Consider the following 18,860-nt stretch of genomic DNA (forward strand, 5'->3'; position numbering starts at 1 on the left):
AGGTTCGATCCCGACCTTGACGCCTGCTGTATATTTGAAGTTTGCATGTTCTCCCCGTGGTCGTGCAGATCTTTCTCCGGTTTCTCCAGTTTTTCCCTGCACATTTAGAAACATGAGTATTTTGAGCATTTGGCTGCTATAAATTTCAATGTGATAAGCCACTTCGTTAGGCTATCATTTGTGGCCAGGTCGATTCTGAAAAATAGCTCTGGTAAAATAAAAAATGGTTTCATTTATAGTCTATATGTGATTGACTTCCCAGGAAGTAACACTCATTGTATAAACCCCAGAAGAATATTGTTTTGAGTCACCCAAACCAGAATGTGAACTGATATATTCGTATTTTCAAGCGAGGTTCTCGGCCACAGACCACCTGGACAAATATGATGTAGTTTAGTTTGCATATGAATTATTACTTGGGGTTTGTTGATATGATAAAGTTAATGTTTTCTTTGACAGGTCTATTGTGTTGTACACTCTGACAGGGGCTCAGGCTTGTTGGGGCAGCATCTGGCTGAAATGCACCTTCACAACAGGAAGATTGGAGAGAGGCTTCACAAGGAAGAGAAAACTATCGGTATTGAATCATGAAAATGTAAAACATGTGGAAAACTAGGCCCACCGATCCAACCCTAGCATCATGTCAACTATGTATTATGTTGACATTCCTTCGCACTGAGAGTAGGCATGCTAATCGGATCTAATGAATATGTGTAAACAGGCGATTTGTGTGTAAACAAACACACATTTCATACCGCTGTTTATTAATCGTAAAAATCAAGCGATTGAGCTAGTGAATGAGATAGACACATGCTGTCATTATTTCATACATGAACACAACTAGCCAGCCAGCGGTCATGCTTTTCCACACCTAATCACATTCATCTCTTTGTTTTAGCCATCTTTGTGATGAAGGGAACTGTATTGTTCATGTGTGTGCAATGTACTTTTCAGAATATGAATTATGTTGGGTAATATATGAATTATGGCTATTAAAAGTATCTGTATTTAAGTCCATCAGGGCAAACTCTTCTGCAAAGGAGACTTAGAGCATTCAACATTGCGTCCCTTTATATTTTTGCTAATCGCAATATTTTTCGATTTAAAGCTTTCGTGACTGCAGGGATTCATATTCTTGGTTCTTTCGGTAAAGTCACGTGGAGGGGAAATAATAAAATAATGCAAATAAAACATATAATAAAATTTTCACGAAGTTTCGACCACAACGCAAGCAGACGTCCTCAGATGAAGAAACAGAGCTGTCGGAAAGACAGCGTCTTAATGAACACTGGGCAGTGAACGCTGGGCAGTGTTTATTAAGACGCTGTCTTTCCGACAGCTCTGTTTCTTCACCTGAGGACGGCTGCTTGCGTTGTGGCCGAAATGTCGTGAGAATTTTATTATATTATATTTTATTTGTATTATTTCCCTTCTACGTGACTTTGCCGAAAGAACCAAGAATATTATCGCAATATGTTCAGGAGATAAATGTCAAGGTCTGCTAGCCAAAAGAAGGCTTTAGGAGAGAGTTCATGTAGTTTTGCTATTCATTCATTAAAGGGCAATAGAGTAAATGCTAAAATAAATGTTTTCAGCTATTTTTTTTATATACGCTAGATTTACAAGTCTATAATGTACAGAAAATACCATGGTTGGCCAGACCATCACTCGGCATCTGCATGTGGCTCCTGGGCAGTTCAAGTGTGGCTCTGCAGAGGCGCTGCTAATTTGTAACTCTTCAATTTAACTTTATATGAAGTGAGAACAATCTGGTATCGGAGGCAGGCCATGAGTACTCCCAGGGCACTGAGATTTCTAAACTCAAAATTACACAGCCAGTCGACACGAGTCAACTTCTGTATGGCTAATCTTTATCTCTTGTGGCTCCCGCGGCCACCTGAAGATTATGGTATGCTGCTGGTAGGGTCAGGAAAGTTGGTCACCCTTGGTATATATCTGTATATGCGTTGATGATTTTGTGCAATGTTCAGCTGCTCCGTCACGACAGGGGTCCCAGTCAGTTTGAGACTGCTAAATTAAGGTTCTTATGTGCTTTACAGATTTTGATAAAAATTTCAGTCTTGAATTTCTCTCAACAGGTATGGACCCTGGGCAGGAGGATGTAGAGTATGTGGGTTTCATACGGCTATATGCTGTGGTTACATCCCACATGTGATCTCCGCTTTAAAGTCATGAAACTGGTTGTAGCCCATTTAAATTTTAATATACCCGTTTAACACGTAGGCTTTCGCGGCCAATATCATCCATAATATCGTTTTTTTGGGGTTAGATCGTTAAAATATAAATTTGTCGTTAAACCCGCCACCACCGACACAGCCAATTCGTAAGGTTTGTCACATAAACAGAACATTCCAATTCGTGAAGGGCTCACAAGTGACGTCATCACATCTATCCCTCCAAGGAATGAAACAGGAGGATTTCTCTACGAATTTGGCTGTCCACCTAATGATGATAGTTGTAATTACTGGCGAAACGTCATACTCAGATTGTAAATGTTGTGGATTTTCTCTCCAACACTTCGGTTTGCTGTACAAGTAGCGGATTGGCATGTTCCGTTTACGTGACAACCTTACTAATTGGCTGTTAGGTGGTGGTGGGTTTAACGGCTCATTTATTTTTATGCGATCTAACCCAGAAAAACTATATTGTAGATTTAATATACCCTTTTGTTGAAGGACAGCCTGGGTGACCAAAGTTTTATAGGAACGGCAATAATGTTAACTTGATTAAATTAGTTTTATCATGAAGCGGTAAAATCAGCTGTTGTTCAGATGTCAGTCTAATTAGTATTACATCGTAGAAATATGAGAGTCCTTTGTGTAATAGTCTATTAACCACTGATGATGGTAACATTGGTTTAAGGTTACATTTTAAGAAGAACTAGATTGGCGTACATTTTATCTTGCATAAGTACACACATTTATGAAATAATATATTTGATTAAAAAATGCATATATTTTCTTCCATTGCACACAGTTGTACCATTGATAACAGGGCACACAGTTACAACTGACATCACCAGATGTCACTGAAGTTCCCTCAGAGATCGATCTTTCATAACCAGTGTTCACATAATCAGTTATGTTTTCGCTAATTACCAATTACACTCAGCCGGGTTTGACAGACTTGTATGAATGTATGTTGAACTTCCTTTCCACCGTACATAGCCAACCGTGCTAAACGGAGGTGCGGGAATTAAGCGCAGAACCTATCGTTAGGATCAATGCTGTTGTAATTTTTTATGAGGATATCAATTGGTGGCTGAAATGAGATGTTCAAAGACTACAGCATGATAATCGGTACATAACATGAGTGTCGAATTATGTCTTAAGAATTACCCAGCCATTTGTACGTAAAATTCAACGTTTCTGGGTGACATCTTAAGTCCGTGTTCTTCATTGCAAGGCCCGCGGGCCGGTGGCAGTCCCTGGTGTCCTTTTTACTGCGACCCCTGACGTGCAGTCCCCGACAATACACACAAGTGAAAACACCCCATCATGCTGTCAAACCCCCCAATGGTTTCAAATGTGAGATGGCTCTTTCACTGATAATGTCTTATTCGCGAAAGTGGCCCCCCTCCGAAAATGAGTGAATATCACTGTTTTAGGTCAAGGATTGGCCAAATAAAGTAGGTATTATTTGCTTATGTTTTCAAATGTCCGTAATAAAACCATATTAATGCCACCAGCTGAATGAGTGGCAGGAGGACTGGGTGACGTTCTTCTCACGGCAGCGACTGCAGCTTCAGCTGGACATGATAGAGAAGGACTACGGTGAACGGGAAACCCGCGAGCTCTGGTCTCGGCTTCAGGTTCGTAAGCTGTTTCACTCTCGCCCTTAACCCTTTCCTGTTCCGAGACGACTGCTCATTTCAGGATGGGTCTCGTTCACCACCGAATCTCGGAACGCGCAAGCGGTTCAGCGGTAATTTTATTTAGAGAGGCATAGCGCCGTTGTTTTTAAAGACATTGTACTCGCCGCAGAGCACCGTAGCGACAGGACAGCACTCTATTATAGCTGGTACCAAACTGTGCTACACACCTTCCCGCACGGCCTTGTGGGATCCACGGTACCGATAAAGTTATTTAATATTTACTTCCTATTACGTTCCGATGACGTACACGAGATTCAGCGGTGAACGGGATGCACCCCGCAACTTGCAGTCATCTCGGAGCATTAAAGAGTTAATACATGCAGCAGTGTAGCTCATCATGTGCACAGCCATATGGGAAACCCATTTGATCGCAGTGGGTTTTCGAGGTGACTTTAAAGGTAAAGTGGTGTTTCACACGCAGGCTTTCGCGACCAATATTATTCATGATAAAGTTTTTTTTGGCTTAGATCGCGTAAGTGTAAATGCGTCGTACACCCACATCCACCCAACACAGCCCATTAGTAATGTTTCTGACATGAACAGAACGTGCCATTTATGTTAGTGCTCGGCACTCTGGTGTGTTAGAGAGGAAACGCAGAACATTTTCAAACGAGTACGACCTTTCGCTGGTGATTACAACCAGCATCATCAAGCAATTGCCAGAAGCGTTCTGACTTCTGGCAATTGCCTAATGGAAATTGGAGGTGGGTGTACGATGCTTGTAAATTTATGCGATCTAACTCGAAAACAACGTTATCATGAATAAAGTGGTGTTGTTTTTTGCGTGGTGTGCAGCTTCGGTTGGGGGATTTTTTCCGGGACGTAGAGGTGGTTCCGGCACTGCTCCACGGTGACCTATGGACTGGGAACCGCTGCAGAGATTAATGAAGGGCCCGTCATCTTTGACCCAGCCTCCTTCTATGGGCACTCGGAGTACGAGCTTGCCATCGCTGGGTAAGAAAAAACTACAAACAACCAAAACAATAGCAGCAACTGCCGTTCACTGCCCTGTCTGTGGCATGCAAGGTTCATTCGTATAACCTCAGTGTGGCAAGGGCTGGCTCATTAAATAAATAACAGAGACCAGGTAGAGTTGTGGTTGAGATGTCTACATGCTGAGGTCTCCACCCTCTCTATTTGCTAACTTACAAAGACTCATCCTTCCTTGCTAAGGCTTTTTGGGCAAATCCTGTTAAAGCTGATACGGTGCACAAAACAATAGTGGAACGATAAAACTCTTACTTATCCACGGCACTTGAGGATGCTTGAATGTTCCAGAAACACAGTTTGTCGAACAAGGAACTCCTGGTTCAGAGACAAGTTGCCACTGATGTGCTTTACCAGAAATCCAAGCTGAAGATAATTCATTACACGTCAAATGGAATTCAAACCCTCAGAGCTGGGATATGCTTCAGTGATCAAAAACACATTTGACATGATGTTTACTGTGCAGCCATTGGTGACCAAGTTCAGACCACAGCATTCCTGCCCTCAATTCGCAGGAACGTTTGTTGATAGATGGCTCACTGAATTTTGAACGGAGGACCTCAATGGCATTGGCTCGGTGCTCTGACATTGAAATTAACCTCGAGCCTCTCAATTTCCTGCATTACGTTGAATTTGTGAAAATGTTGTTCATTGTTATGTTGTTCGTGCTGGAACAGCAGCATTGTAAGATTTTGAATGTTTGGTGTTGTTTGGGTACAGGATGTTCCAGGAGCTTTAGCTCCACGCTTCACTCATCCTACCACGCTCTCATCCCAAAGTCACAAGACTTCGGCAAGAGCCAGAAGCTCTAGCAACTCTTCCACTACCTGAACCACTGGAATCACTTTGGGACAGGATACCGAGGGTCATCCATCTCCACCATGTGCAGTCTCCTCAAGTGAATGAACGGTGCAGGAAATCGTGGGCTATGGTGTATGACTATAAAAATTCTTATCGGCCATGATATACATGATATACATTGTTGAATAAAGGCCTTCCCTAAGCCACCACTAAATCTCACGAAACTAGTCCATTTAAATGCTGTGCAATGCCCTAGGCATTCCACGTGAGTGTGACCGGTGGTCCCTTTGTTCCGCATCCTGGCCGTGATCTCCACGCGAAAACTGGGTCAGTTAATGTCCGAATCAGAATCTTTAATTAGGCTGGACGAATCTGATGAGCTATGAAGCTCTTTTTTCACAGATGTCCAGTCGGGGCGAGTCAGAAAGTTACAACAACAAACAACAGTACAAACAGATGGGAGGGCAAAGTAAAGGAACGCGAAGCAAATTTTGACTTAACTTTCGTGACTGCAGGAATGTATATTCTTGGTTCTTTCGGTAAAGTCACGTAAATAGAAAACAAAAAACAATAAAATAAAGACCGCTTGTGTTGCGATTGAAACGTCCTAGGTTTTTTGCTTTTATTATTTTAAATGTATTTTTTATTTGTTATTTTTTAATTTTTTTTAATTTAATTTGAATTTTATTTCTTGTTTTCTATTTACGTGACTTTACCGAAACAACCAAGAATATGAACGCTAAGCAAGTCATGAAATAAAAATATATAAGAGTTCAAATTGCATTAGTGCATCAATTCCTGCCAAAATTTTTTTATCACCAAATGCCATTTTGGGCAAGGCAGCATAACAAAAACAATCCCAAATGTTTGGGTAGTACCAGTTACATTGTATGTGTTTGTTGTTGTTTTGCTATGGGAGTAAACCCTTGCAGAGAAAGGGACCAGAATTAGGAAAGTGAAACCAGGCACTCCTTCAGAAGATGCCATGCACGGGCGTGACCACTGCACCACCCTGACGCCCAAACAAATGTAATTCAAATAATCTACAATACTGGCAAATAAACCCTATTAGTATCAACCGAATGTCTGGACAATCTGACCCCCTCTACACAAGTAACAGTTGAGAGTCAACGCTGTGATGTTGTGCGATTGGTGCAAGCGGGGTGAGGTCAAGGCCGATGACTGCTTCCAGCGGTGTCAAGATGAGCATTTTGAAGAGGCTCGCGAAGGATGATACTTGGCAGTTGGGTGCAGTCTCCCTCCATTAACAACAGAGGGCAGAGGAGCGACGCTCACAACAATTGGCTGAGCACTGGGCGTATACAACGCATGAAGTCGGCAGCAAGTTTATCTCAGGGAGTTGACCCGCACACGACAACTGGGTCTGTCCCGTGTGTTCACGCTATAACGCGGCTGCCTTCATTTAGGGAACGCGCACCGCCATAAGGCGACTTGTGAGCGGTCGACGCCGAACTACTTTCTTGAGCTGCGCGGTTGAGCGAGACGAGACGGTAACGCGGCGGCGTCCCCTCAAGTTGTTTGTAACCCAATTCTGACTACGCTTGGACATTCATTACGGGGGAAATAGTTTTCGCTTAACGCGGCACTTTTCAGGAACGCATCTACTGCGTTAAACGAGGATTCGCCGTACAGGTGCTGTGCACACTGTACTCGGAATCAAAATCCGAAGCGCTATCAAGCTCTCACTCACAGGTGTCCAGTAAGAGGCGGTGGGGGGGTCACCAAGTGACACGCAGCTTGACCGTGGAGTAGACCGCGAGGACGCCAACGTCGCCTAGGCAACGCCACCCCCCCCCTCTGGCTCTGCCTGCCTCGCTCTGTGCACGTGAGGTGCCAACCACGTGACGCGGGCCACTGCGCGCGTTGCGTCACCGCTCACCGTGGGGGGCCCCTCCGCTACGTCCACATCGTACAGTCGCACATTCATTAATAGTCACACTCTTAATCATGTTTATGGTCATCGTCATTAAAGGTGAGTTTAATAATAATACCACTACACAATGTGTGCATTAATATATACGGCATGAATAAAACGCACCTGTAAATATCCTAAGTAAGTTTGACCTGACATTATTGCACAACAATTGCCCAGCCACCGTGGGATGTTTATCCTCCAATGTGTATCTGGCTCTGACCTGACTTATATAAAAGTGCAGTTCTGCAATTGCTTGGTCACACGACCGCTGGTGAAAAGACCTTCATGAGAGCGAACTCTTTACGAGTATTTGGTCTAATTTTCCATTTAGCAATAGGTTTTACCCATTCTGGCAATACAACAGGTGTAAAGATGTTAAAACACCAAACAGAATCCTCATTCAAGGAATCCTGTCTGGATTAACCACGTACTTGTGGTGAACATGGAAACATGCTCTGATAATATATGCATTGTCTTTGAAACTGATTAGTCCACACCAGGAAGGTCCCATATTCTACTTTTCCACGTTGACCAGATGTGTTGGAAGAGCCGGCTGAAAGCCACACTTTGCTGGATCACACGTGACTTGCCGATCAGCTAACTGTGGTGTGCCCATTTAGCGACCTCTGGTCTGTGAGTTCAGTTTACTAACCATTAACAGCATGGCAGCTTTCTAAGTGGCTTGTGTGACAATTAACCCATGTCATTATCTCTTGCACAGCCTGAAATAAGTTTTGGCGTCAGGGATGGAAATTATGACTCACCCACCTGCACCTGCCTTGTGCTCCCAGACACCTAAGGACCTTATTACCGCTGTGAGAAATTGACGGGCGTAGACTGCTGCATGGCGATGATGTATTCACGTCGTTCCTGCTGTTTTCCTCTTTTGCTAGGTGATGCAATTGGTGTGCCAACACCTCTAGATGCAGTTCCTGAAGGACGTGGGCATTCGGGACATGTTCGTTTTGCCTGTGATGAATGAGTTTGTCCAAACACACAGGGAAGTCAGCCTGTTCATCGAGGTGCGTTTCCCATGTTTATTTCACTCGATTGGTCGTCTGTTTGCAAGGTCATGCTCTGCCCAGAGGTCACACACTGAGATTTTTTTTACCGTAACATTACCGTCACTTGGGTTTGGTGATTGATTCAACGGGCAAAAATATTTATAAGAAGCGTAAACATGGCAACGTGATCATTGTCAGACCACGGAGGACCTTCAGAATGCCGAGTATGATCTTTAAATTGATCCTGGACTCAGTCAGGGGATATTTGAACAATTTGAATATTGGGGCGATATCGTCTTGCTACGGGTCTGAGTGAGAAGTCTCCCAGCGGTTTTTTGAGTCCATAATCGGGATATTTGGGTTAGAGCACGTAAACATGCACTCAATAATACACTAAATATGCACTATTTATTTATATATACAGTGAGGGAAAAAAGTATTTGATCCCCTGCTGATTTTGTACGTTTGCCCACTGGTAAAGAAATTATCAGTCTATAATTTTAATGGTAGGTTTATTTGAACAGTGAGAGACAGAATAACAACAACAAAATCCAGAAAAAACGCATGTCAAAAATGTTATATATTTGACCCCCTCTCAATCAGAAAGAAATTAGGTTAGCTTTACATTTGACTGACAGTGAATCAGCAGAAGAAGCAGTCATGTTGTCTATGTGATTCCAATCAGAAGGTGACATTTTTTGTGTTAACATTAAATTAGCTTGTAGGAGAGTCCTGTCTAAAGTATCGAGTTCAAATCGGTGTAGCCTTATCCTCTCTGAGATTTAAGATAGGCTGGCCTTAAACAGAATCTGTTTAGAATTTGGAGAAGATACAGCAGAAATGAGTGTGAAAGCGATGGGTATTACCTTGTGATCGCGGCATCTTTTGAGGAAGGTCAGAGTCTCGATGAGCTGTGACTTCTTGTCCCGTTGTCTGTTTAAAGCTCTAACAGATAGGTGAAAGCCCTCCCCGTAGAGGTTATCAATTCTAGATTTAAAGCTTTCGTGACTGCAAGGATCCATACTCTTTGGTTCTATTCAGTAAAGTCACGTAGGTAAATAATAAAACAACAAAAATCACGACGTTTCAGCCACAACACAAGCGGCCTTCATCAGGTGAAGGAACCAGGCTGTCTCGAGGACAGCGCTGGAGTGAAACACAGCCACGCTCAGACCGCGACCGTTAAGCTGTGTGCGAGGAAACAAGGTGCCTTGACAAAGGAATTAGCATAAAAATTAGCATTTGATTGGCCGACTTAGCATGATGAACGGTGTAGAGGTGGTGTACATGTGGGTGCACATGCCGGTTGGTGCGGATTGAAATCACATAGACAACATGACTGCTTCTGCTGATTCACTGTCAGTCAAATGTAAAGCTAACCTGATTTCTAAATTCAACCAGCTATTAAAGAAGAACCCAGTTCCACATATAACAAAACTCGACGTCAACAAAATCGTCATTAATCAGAGTAGCACGCCGATTTCGGACAATCTGAAAACAGTACTGGCTAGGGGACTGAATTTTGCTGTCACCCCAAAACACATACCAGTAGATGATATCATCTCTCAGGTCGATGTAGCCCTCAAAGGCGTGGGACACATCCAAGCAGATGTTGTGAGAGCTGAAATAGCCCCTATTCTTAAGAATGCTAAGAAACCCATTAGTAACATCAGCAAAAATGAATGCTCTGAACTCGCGAATTAAAAAAAAACAGAAGTGATATAGTCATCCTCTCAGCCGATAAAGGCAACGCTACTGTAATTATGGATAAAGATTCATACAACAACAAAATCCAGAATCTGCTCAACGATGGAAGTTACTCAAAAATTAAAAATTACCCTACCAATAGCCTAGCGATGAAAACCAACAAGATCATCACAAGTTCGACCTCCCTAATCGACCCAACTAAACGTCCCTCCCTAAAACCTTCTGCTGCAAGACTCCCTAGATTCTATGGTCTTCCCAAGATCCATAAAGAAGGCTCCTACTACGACCCATCGTATCCACGATCAACTCCCCTACCTATAGACTAGCCCGTTTTCTGTCATATTCCTTGCTGCCTTTCACTGACAAGACCACCTCAGCAGTACTTAACTCAGCCCAATTGGTCTCTATGGTCAAAGACGTTGTACTGTCCCCTGACGATATCCTTGTCAGCTTCGATGTGGTCTCTTTGTTCACCAAGGTCCCAGTACCTGATACCATTGAAATAATTGAAAATTTGGTCCAACATGGACTAGACGCCGATACACCTGCACTGGTTAGGCACTGCCTCAACAATACCTACTTTACTTGGAATGGCTCCTTCTACAAACAAAATGAGGGTACCCCCATGGGTTCCCCCTTGTCACCAGTGATAGCCAATATTTTCATGGAGAAATTTGAATCAGACGCCATCCAGACTTCCACCCTCAGACCTTCCCAGGGGAAGAGATATGTGGATGACACTTTCGTCATTTGGCCACAAAGCCTCCCAGCTTTGAACCTTTTCCTACACCCCATCAATTCCAGACATCCCGCCATCAAATTCACCATGGAAGTGGAGAAAGATGGCAAGCTACCATTCTTCGATGTTCTGTTTGAGAGGAGACCTGATGGCTCATTGGGGCATTCTGTCTACAGGAAACCCACCCACACAGATTCCTACTTGAAACCTGATTCCCACCACCACCCAGCCCAAAAGAATTATCTCATCAAAACTTTATACCATTGGGTTCATTGCATTTCGGCTCAACACAACCTGACCAGTGAATTAAAACATGTACACCTGGCCCTCAAAAGGAATGGTTACTCTGACCGCACCATCCGCCAAGCTGTCTCTCCCTCCATACAGAAACAACCACTTGATACTCCGGTCAAAACCATCACACTTCCATATATAGCAGGCGTTACTAAAAAGATTTCCAAAATTCTAAACAAACACAAGATCCAGGTCCGGCTCAATACAGTACACAAAATTCGTGATCTGATCCCATCCGTGAAGGATGTCATTCCTGATTTACAGTACCCCGGGGTTTACAAATTGAGTTGTACCTGCGGTGATTGCTACATCGGTGAGACAAAGCGACATGTCTCTGACCGAATTCGCGAGCACAAATCAGATTTGAAACACGGCAAAACGAATTCTTCTGCCGTGGCTGATCACTGTTACAACGCTGTAGGGGATCACGATATAATTTTCTCCGATACCAAGGTTCTTTGCAAATTCACGGGCTTTTATCAGAGATTTGTTCATGAAGCAATTCAGATCTACAAACACAGACACAATTTCAACCGAGAGGATGGTTTCAAATTAAGCAACCATTGGAAAGATGTTCTAAATCGAACTAAACATTAAACTAATTTCAATGGTACAGTATATTTTTTCAAGTAGTGGTACCCCAAACTTTCGCAGCTCTTATAAATTCCCCCTTTTCACACCATCAATAAGTAAACTCCCCCTCCCCCCTTCCCCCCCCCCCCGCGCCAAACTGCAAGTCCACCGGCACGTACACCACCTCTTTCCTAAAATCCGCCAATCAAATGCTAATTTTTATGCTAATTTCTTTATCAGAACACCTTGTTTGCTCGCACACAGGTCCGATGTCTGAGCGTGGTTGTGTTTCGCTAAATTCTCCTGTTTGATGAGTACTAGGTGCCTCGGTGAATGTATATGCTCTAACTTTAACATAGCTATTTCTGTGACCAGTTACAAGCTAATCACTCAGCTATTTCAATGCTAAATTCGATGCTAATTCCTTTGTCAAGGGCTCCCTCTGCAGATGTGTATACTTTAACTTAGCTATTTCAATGAGCCATTTCAATGCTAAATTATATGCTATTTCCTTTGTCAAGGCGCTTGGTCTTTTTCTTCTCACACAGCTTACAGGTCGTGCTCTAAGCGTGGCTTCTTCCACTCCAGCGCTGTCCTCCAGACAGTCTCGTCTCTTCACCTGATGAAGGCCGCTTGTGTTGTGGCTGAAACGTTGTGATTTTTTGTTATTTTATTTTCACCTACGTGACTTTACCCAATAGAACCAAAGAGTATGGATCCTAGCAGTCACTAAAGCTTTAAATCTAGAATTATGAGGCTCGTTTACCCAGGAAAGCCTCACTGCAGGCGCGACACGTCCATGTAGGCTATCTAGGCGGTCGTCTAGGGCGTAAAGTTAAGTGGGGTGCCAAATTCGAGGAAAAAAAACCTGTAATTAATTTCTCAACATTTCTGACAATTGATTAATTGGACAGACGGACGGACAAACCGATTAATTATACCTCTTTAAATAAATAATTAATATTGGACGGAAAATAGGGGCAAAATGTTTCCCAGTTTACCAAAAAACTCAGCCTCGATCTGCCCCTGGGGTTTGGGGGGCGCCGATTGCTGGCAGCAGCGGGTCCAGGGCCGCCGCTGCCTCACTGAGTGAGCCTCGTGGCTCTTTTTCAGGAGGGTCCTGCCAGTTTTCACAGTAGGGGGTGGCTATGTATAATCCCAATTGAGTAATGTGTACTTTATATCAGAATACATTACAGTACACTATACCATTTTGCGTGAAAACTCGGACCCATTATCTTGAAGTTATCGGGGGTGGGGCGTCTTTGCTTATTAGCATCTTTAGTATCTTGCGATTCACCAACGATGGTTGGGGCAAGCCTGACTGCTGATGAGACACTGAATGTCGAAGCGAGCCCATAGCTTGCTTTGTATTGAACTAATACTGCTGACATTATGCACTCCAAGTTTTTGGCTCTTATGAAACATTTTTTTTATTTTCCATCTACGTGACTTTACCGAAAGAACCAAATAATATGAATTCCTGCAGTCAAATAAAGTTTGAAGTCACTGATGCAAGTGTTTGATGATGTACGTATGTGCTCAGAATCATTAGCCATACTTGACTGTTATAGAGCACAAAACTGTCATTACCCGCTAGATGGCAGTCAAATTATGCGGATGTAATTCCGGCTATGCACGACAGACAGATAGACAAATAATCCCTGGTGGGCAGTGTGGAATCTCTTATGGGTTCTTTCGGTAAAGTCACGTAGAATGGAGATAAAATAATACAAATAATAGCAGAATAAAATTCTCACGACGTTTCGGCCACAACACAAGTAGCCTTCCTCAGGTGAAGAAACAGGACTGTCCGGAAGACAGCGCTTGAGTGAACCCTGCCAAGCTTGGAAGCGTCTTTTAAGCTGTGTGGGAGGAACAGAGCGTCTTGACAAAGGAGTTTACATATGAATTAGCATGTAACTGGGGGATTAGCATGATGTTGGTGTGATGGATGAGCACCACGGAGAGCGACGAGTTTTGTTCAGACGGACGAGTTCATCTATGTACGGAACGGAGGAAGGGGGGAGAGGAGTTTACATATCAACAGTAAATTAGCATGTAACTGGGGGATTAGCATGATGTTAGTATGAGGGATTAACACCACGGAGAGCGACGAGCTTGGTTCAGACGGACGAGTCTATCTATGTTCGGAACGGAGGAGGGGGGGGGAAGAGGGGGAAACAGCCACGGTGCGCTGCTCTGTCCTGTGTTGCGTTATAACTATGCTACAAACTAGACTACTATACATTACAATATTATACCTTCCAATCTAAACTACATTGTATGATATCGTATACATAGACAAACCCCACCCTTGAATTATACAATGCGTTACTATACACTACCCTATACTTTAGACTATAAAATATTAGACTTGTAGTATTACACTATGTATTATTCTACTAACCCTACTGTATACCACACTGCTGTATATTCACTATACAATTACGGTACTATATATTGCCTTATCAATTATATTTAACATTACACTGTTATACTATTTATTATTATACAAAATGCTATAAACTAAACTATTGACCGTCGTGTGAAAGGTACTAAGAGGCAATGCCAGCAAATGGATTGCAGTCTGAAAGTCACCGTAAAATACAATCAATCAAAAACCGAAATGGTTTATAACGTCTGTCCAATGGTTACTAAGCCGGAATCCATCTTCTCGGTTGAAATTGTCTCTGTGTTTGTATATGTGGATAGCCTCATGAACGGATCTCTCATGGTAGCCAGGTGGCTTGCAGAGAACCTCCGTCTTGGAGAAGTCAATGTCATGTGAGCCCACTGAATAATAAAAGTGATCTGCCACGGCTGAGGTGTTCGTCCTACCGTGTTTCAAGTCTGCTTTATGTTCACGGATGCGGTCTGAGATATGTCGTTTGGTTTCTCCAATGTAGCTGCTTCCACAGAGGCAACTTAGTTTGTAGACGCCCGGGTACTGTATGTCTGGAACACATCTTTTACAGACGGAACCAGATCACGGATTTTATGTACTGTGTTGAATCGGACCTGGATCTTGTGTTTATTCAGGATTTTGGAGATATTTTTTGTGACCCCCGCAATGTAGGGTAAGGTGATGGTTTTGAATGGCTCGTCAAGAGGATCCTACTTCATGGTTGGAGTGATGGTTTTGCGGATTGTGTAGTCGGAGTAACCATTAGCCTTGAGAGCTTGGTGTACGTGCTTGAGTTCACTGGCAATGTGTTCCTGGTCGGAAATGCATTGGGCTCTATGGTATAGAGTCTTGATGAGGGAATTCTTCTGGGATGGATGGTGGTGGGAATCCGGTTTTAAGTGAGCATCCATATGGGTAGCTTTCCTGTAGACAGAGTGGCTCATTGAACCATCAGGTCTCCTTTTAATTAGGACATCTAAAAAGGGTAGCTTGCCATCTTTTTCGTGTGTGGAACCTGTTGTTCCTACCTGTATAATCCCCAGTCATAACCCCCACCATTAAGCCCAAATGCAGATACTTACCCCACACTGCAACCCCTAATCCAGATGTGCATGTACATAAACAGCCCAGAATTTAGCAATCCACTGCTGGATGAGGGCCTCCCAAAGTCTTGCGGGTCGTGAGGTATATATGACCATACTTCACCACGCTGGTCAGTAGTGCGTTGGTGCAGATGGAGGGGGGGGGGGACTGCAGAACAACAATGGATTTTTCTGCACTGTCCTTTCCTGCTCACGCTGGCTACGGCACCGTCTTTGTGCGTGCTGGCAATTAATCAGTCATACATCCAGGCTACAGTATATCCACGCTCAACTCTGCCGAGCTTCTAAGGCCTAGCGAAATCGAGCACATACCGGGTGATTTAGATATAGGTCATCCAATCTATTCGCCTAAGATACATCTCTCATCATAACCCCTATTCCACAACCAGCCATTGGAGTTCCGCCACCGCCACTTAGTGGCGAACGGCGGTTGTTGTTGATGTACGTCACTTATCTTGTCTGAAGCACTCCGATAAGCCTGGGCGAAAAGGGCACTCTATTAATAAGAATAATTGTTATTATGAATATAAATATCACTACACTTACTTTGAGGATGGGACGCATCGCATCTGTAATACACACTTTAATATGACATTACTCAGACCAATCTGATTAATCTTTCTGTTATTTCTTCCCCCAAACATATTTAACTATCATGAGATTAATAATCCATTCAGAACGCTCACAGAGCAGAATAACGTCATCACCATCGCCTCGTGTTACAAAATATCCCTCGGAAGGAGATACCACGACTGTATCTGATGTCATTGGAAAGATTTGATAAACCATTTCAGGTCTTAATTGATTGTTCACGCTTACAGTGGCTTTCAGACAGCATACATTAATTTTTCGTCTCCCCCCTCCTCTTTTCAGAACATAGATGGACTAGTCCTAAATAAACTGCCAAATCGCTGCGCGTGGCGCTGACGTTTTTTGTTATAAATAAATAAATACACCGTTTAAAAATACATTTATGCAAACCGACACACCTGATGACGACCGTTTGTGTTATGGTCGAAACGTCGTGAGAATTTTTATTGTTTTATATATATTTTATTGTTTCCCTTCAACGTGACTTTACCGAAAGAGCTAAGAATATGTATCTGATATATCAAGTAGCCATTTTATCCACACCATAAATAGGTTGACACAACAGTTGCTTCATTTGTCTAAATGTTTTTTTGTTTACACATCCCATCAGACACGTGACCTTCTGCGACTGCACAACCCACAGCATTGTAAGTTCAACACAAGCAGCCTCTGGAGCGTTTTCGACATGCAGTGTCTCATCAGCAGAGCCAACATCGCTTGAAGCAATGGTGGTAAACTGCCAAATGTGTAGAGGCGAGGACCCTCTCTGTTCGATATGGGTACTAATTGAACGCATAATTGTATACAGTAATACATATAACACAATAATTATGTTTTTATTGTGGAGATTACAAGTCAAAACATTAAGAAGCTTCGTTTCATATATCTGTCCCTCTGCATAACAATGTAAACGTTTAGTTTTACACATCGCTTAAGTATCACGACCATCTAGGAATTTAATAATTGCAGCAACTTTGGTTCAATACAAGCAAACTCAGGACCGGTTTTGGCAATGTCTCAATCAGCACACGAGGAGGCAGCATCTTCACACGCACCCTGCTGGAGAATTTTTTTTTTGTCATGTAACAGTCAAAAATTATATTTATAATGCTCAGAGATGGGATTTAACCGTACCAAGTGTAAAACATGAACGTAACACAATGAGGCTTAGTTTGTATCCTTTTTTCGAGCGGGATGAGATCATCCTGCTCACTGCCCTGATTCACACTCATGATCGCAGCAGTACTGGCTGAGTTCTCGGGACCCATCAACTATTTTCAACCTATAAACGATGTTTGATTTTACCAGGTAAGGCCCACTGAGCTATGTAGCTCTTTTTCAGAAGTGACCTGGTCCCAAACAATAATTCGACAAAGTGGCTTATCACGTGGAAATTTTGAGCGGCTAAATACTCTAAACGCGCGCTTGTAAATGTGGAGAGAGAAAAAAAAACGGAGGAATTGGAGAAAAGTCCATGCAACCACGGGGAGAGAGACACTAAAATTCCAAAAAAATACATGCATCAGGGTCGGGGTCAAACCCACGACCTCCTGCATTACCAGGCGAGGAAGTTAACATCTCACCACTGTGGACCTCTGAACCACTCGGTCACCTCTCCAGTCTGATAGTGTGAATCTAAATAAATTGTGGTGATAAATGGAGACATTGTGTCTGCTTGTCTCTGTCGTAATTTTCTTAATTCATGAATTCACACTGACAACAACGAGAAAGGACGCACGGTGATGCTGTCAGCGACGTAGATGTGTCTTGATGCGACGCAAATCAATGAAGCGGCGGTGTTAATCATCACGTTACCACGTATTTGCCAAACGACGTAAAAAGGGGGAAGACATACATCGGGGTATTACTCTACGAGCATTATTGTCTTGACTATAAAGTTGCAGTGATTGAAAAAAAAACTGTATTTAAGTAATCTCTATTCATACGGGAAGCAAATAAACAGAATAACAATCTATATAAATAAAAATGTAAATGTTCGTTTGTTCAAAATCTTAAATCTCCGAAAGTTCTTCACCGATTGCTTTGAAATTTTGACACAACGTTGCATTCGAATACACGCATGTTTTTATATACATACTATGTTGTTATATACCTACTATTATATAGATGTCACACCTGTGACAGGTAAAAATATACTCATTGGCTTTTTCGGTAAAAATATGCTTTTTTTGAAAAACAGCGCCATCTGTTGGACGTAAAAGCAACACACGCTATACTCTGGTTCTATTGGGTAAAGTCACGTAGGTAAAAAATAAAGTAACAAAAATCACGACGTTTCGGCCACAACACAAGCGGCCTTCATCAGGTGAAGGGACGAGACTGTCTGGAGGCAGGGCTGGAGTGAAAAAAGCCACGCTCAGATCACGACCTTTAAGCTGTGTGAGAAGAAACAAAGCGCCTTGACAAAGGAATTAGCATATAATTTAGCATTGAAATGGCTGAGTGATTAGCTTGTGACTGGTCACAGAAATGGCTATGTTAAAGTTAAAGCATACATCTTCTTTGATTATTTCGGTAAAGTCACGTAAAATGAGAATAAAATAATAAATTGATAATATAAAATAACAAAATAATATTCTCACGACGTTACCAGGTAAAAATGTTTACCTGGTAAACATTTTTTTATTTAGTTATTCTTTAGGTGCTCCGGTTTCCTCCCACATTAATTGGCCCACACCACCTCAAACTGTAGAGGACCGCAGAGCTTGGGCAATCGTTGGCGCCGACTCGTCGCCTGGCTGCTGCCTTCCCGCTCATCTGTGGTTCCTCCTCGCGCCTCCGAGTCGTTGTCCTCTCTGCGAG

General features: G+C 42.8%; 2 long non-coding RNA genes across 2 annotated transcripts; both read left to right on the forward strand.

Annotated features, from left to right (window-relative positions):
* Positions 1–337: 337 nt before the first annotated feature.
* Positions 338–6,761, forward strand: LOC142905863 (uncharacterized). Its single transcript, XR_012929866.1, has 4 exons — positions 338–577; positions 3,710–3,832; positions 4,691–4,849; positions 5,603–6,761. It is a non-coding gene; the product is annotated as an uncharacterized LOC142905863 (long non-coding RNA).
* Positions 6,762–8,539: 1,778 nt separating this feature from the next.
* Positions 8,540–17,698, forward strand: LOC142905864 (uncharacterized). Its single transcript, XR_012929867.1, has 2 exons — positions 8,540–8,641; positions 16,648–17,698. It is a non-coding gene; the product is annotated as an uncharacterized LOC142905864 (long non-coding RNA).
* Positions 17,699–18,860: the final 1,162 nt, after the last annotated feature.

This window comes from Petromyzon marinus, chromosome 59 (assembly GCF_048934315.1).
Source record: "Petromyzon marinus isolate PM22_M1 ecotype Great Lakes invasive population chromosome 59, UKy_Petmar_22M1.pri1.0, whole genome shotgun sequence".
NCBI lineage: Eukaryota > Metazoa > Chordata > Hyperoartia > Petromyzontiformes > Petromyzontidae > Petromyzon > Petromyzon marinus.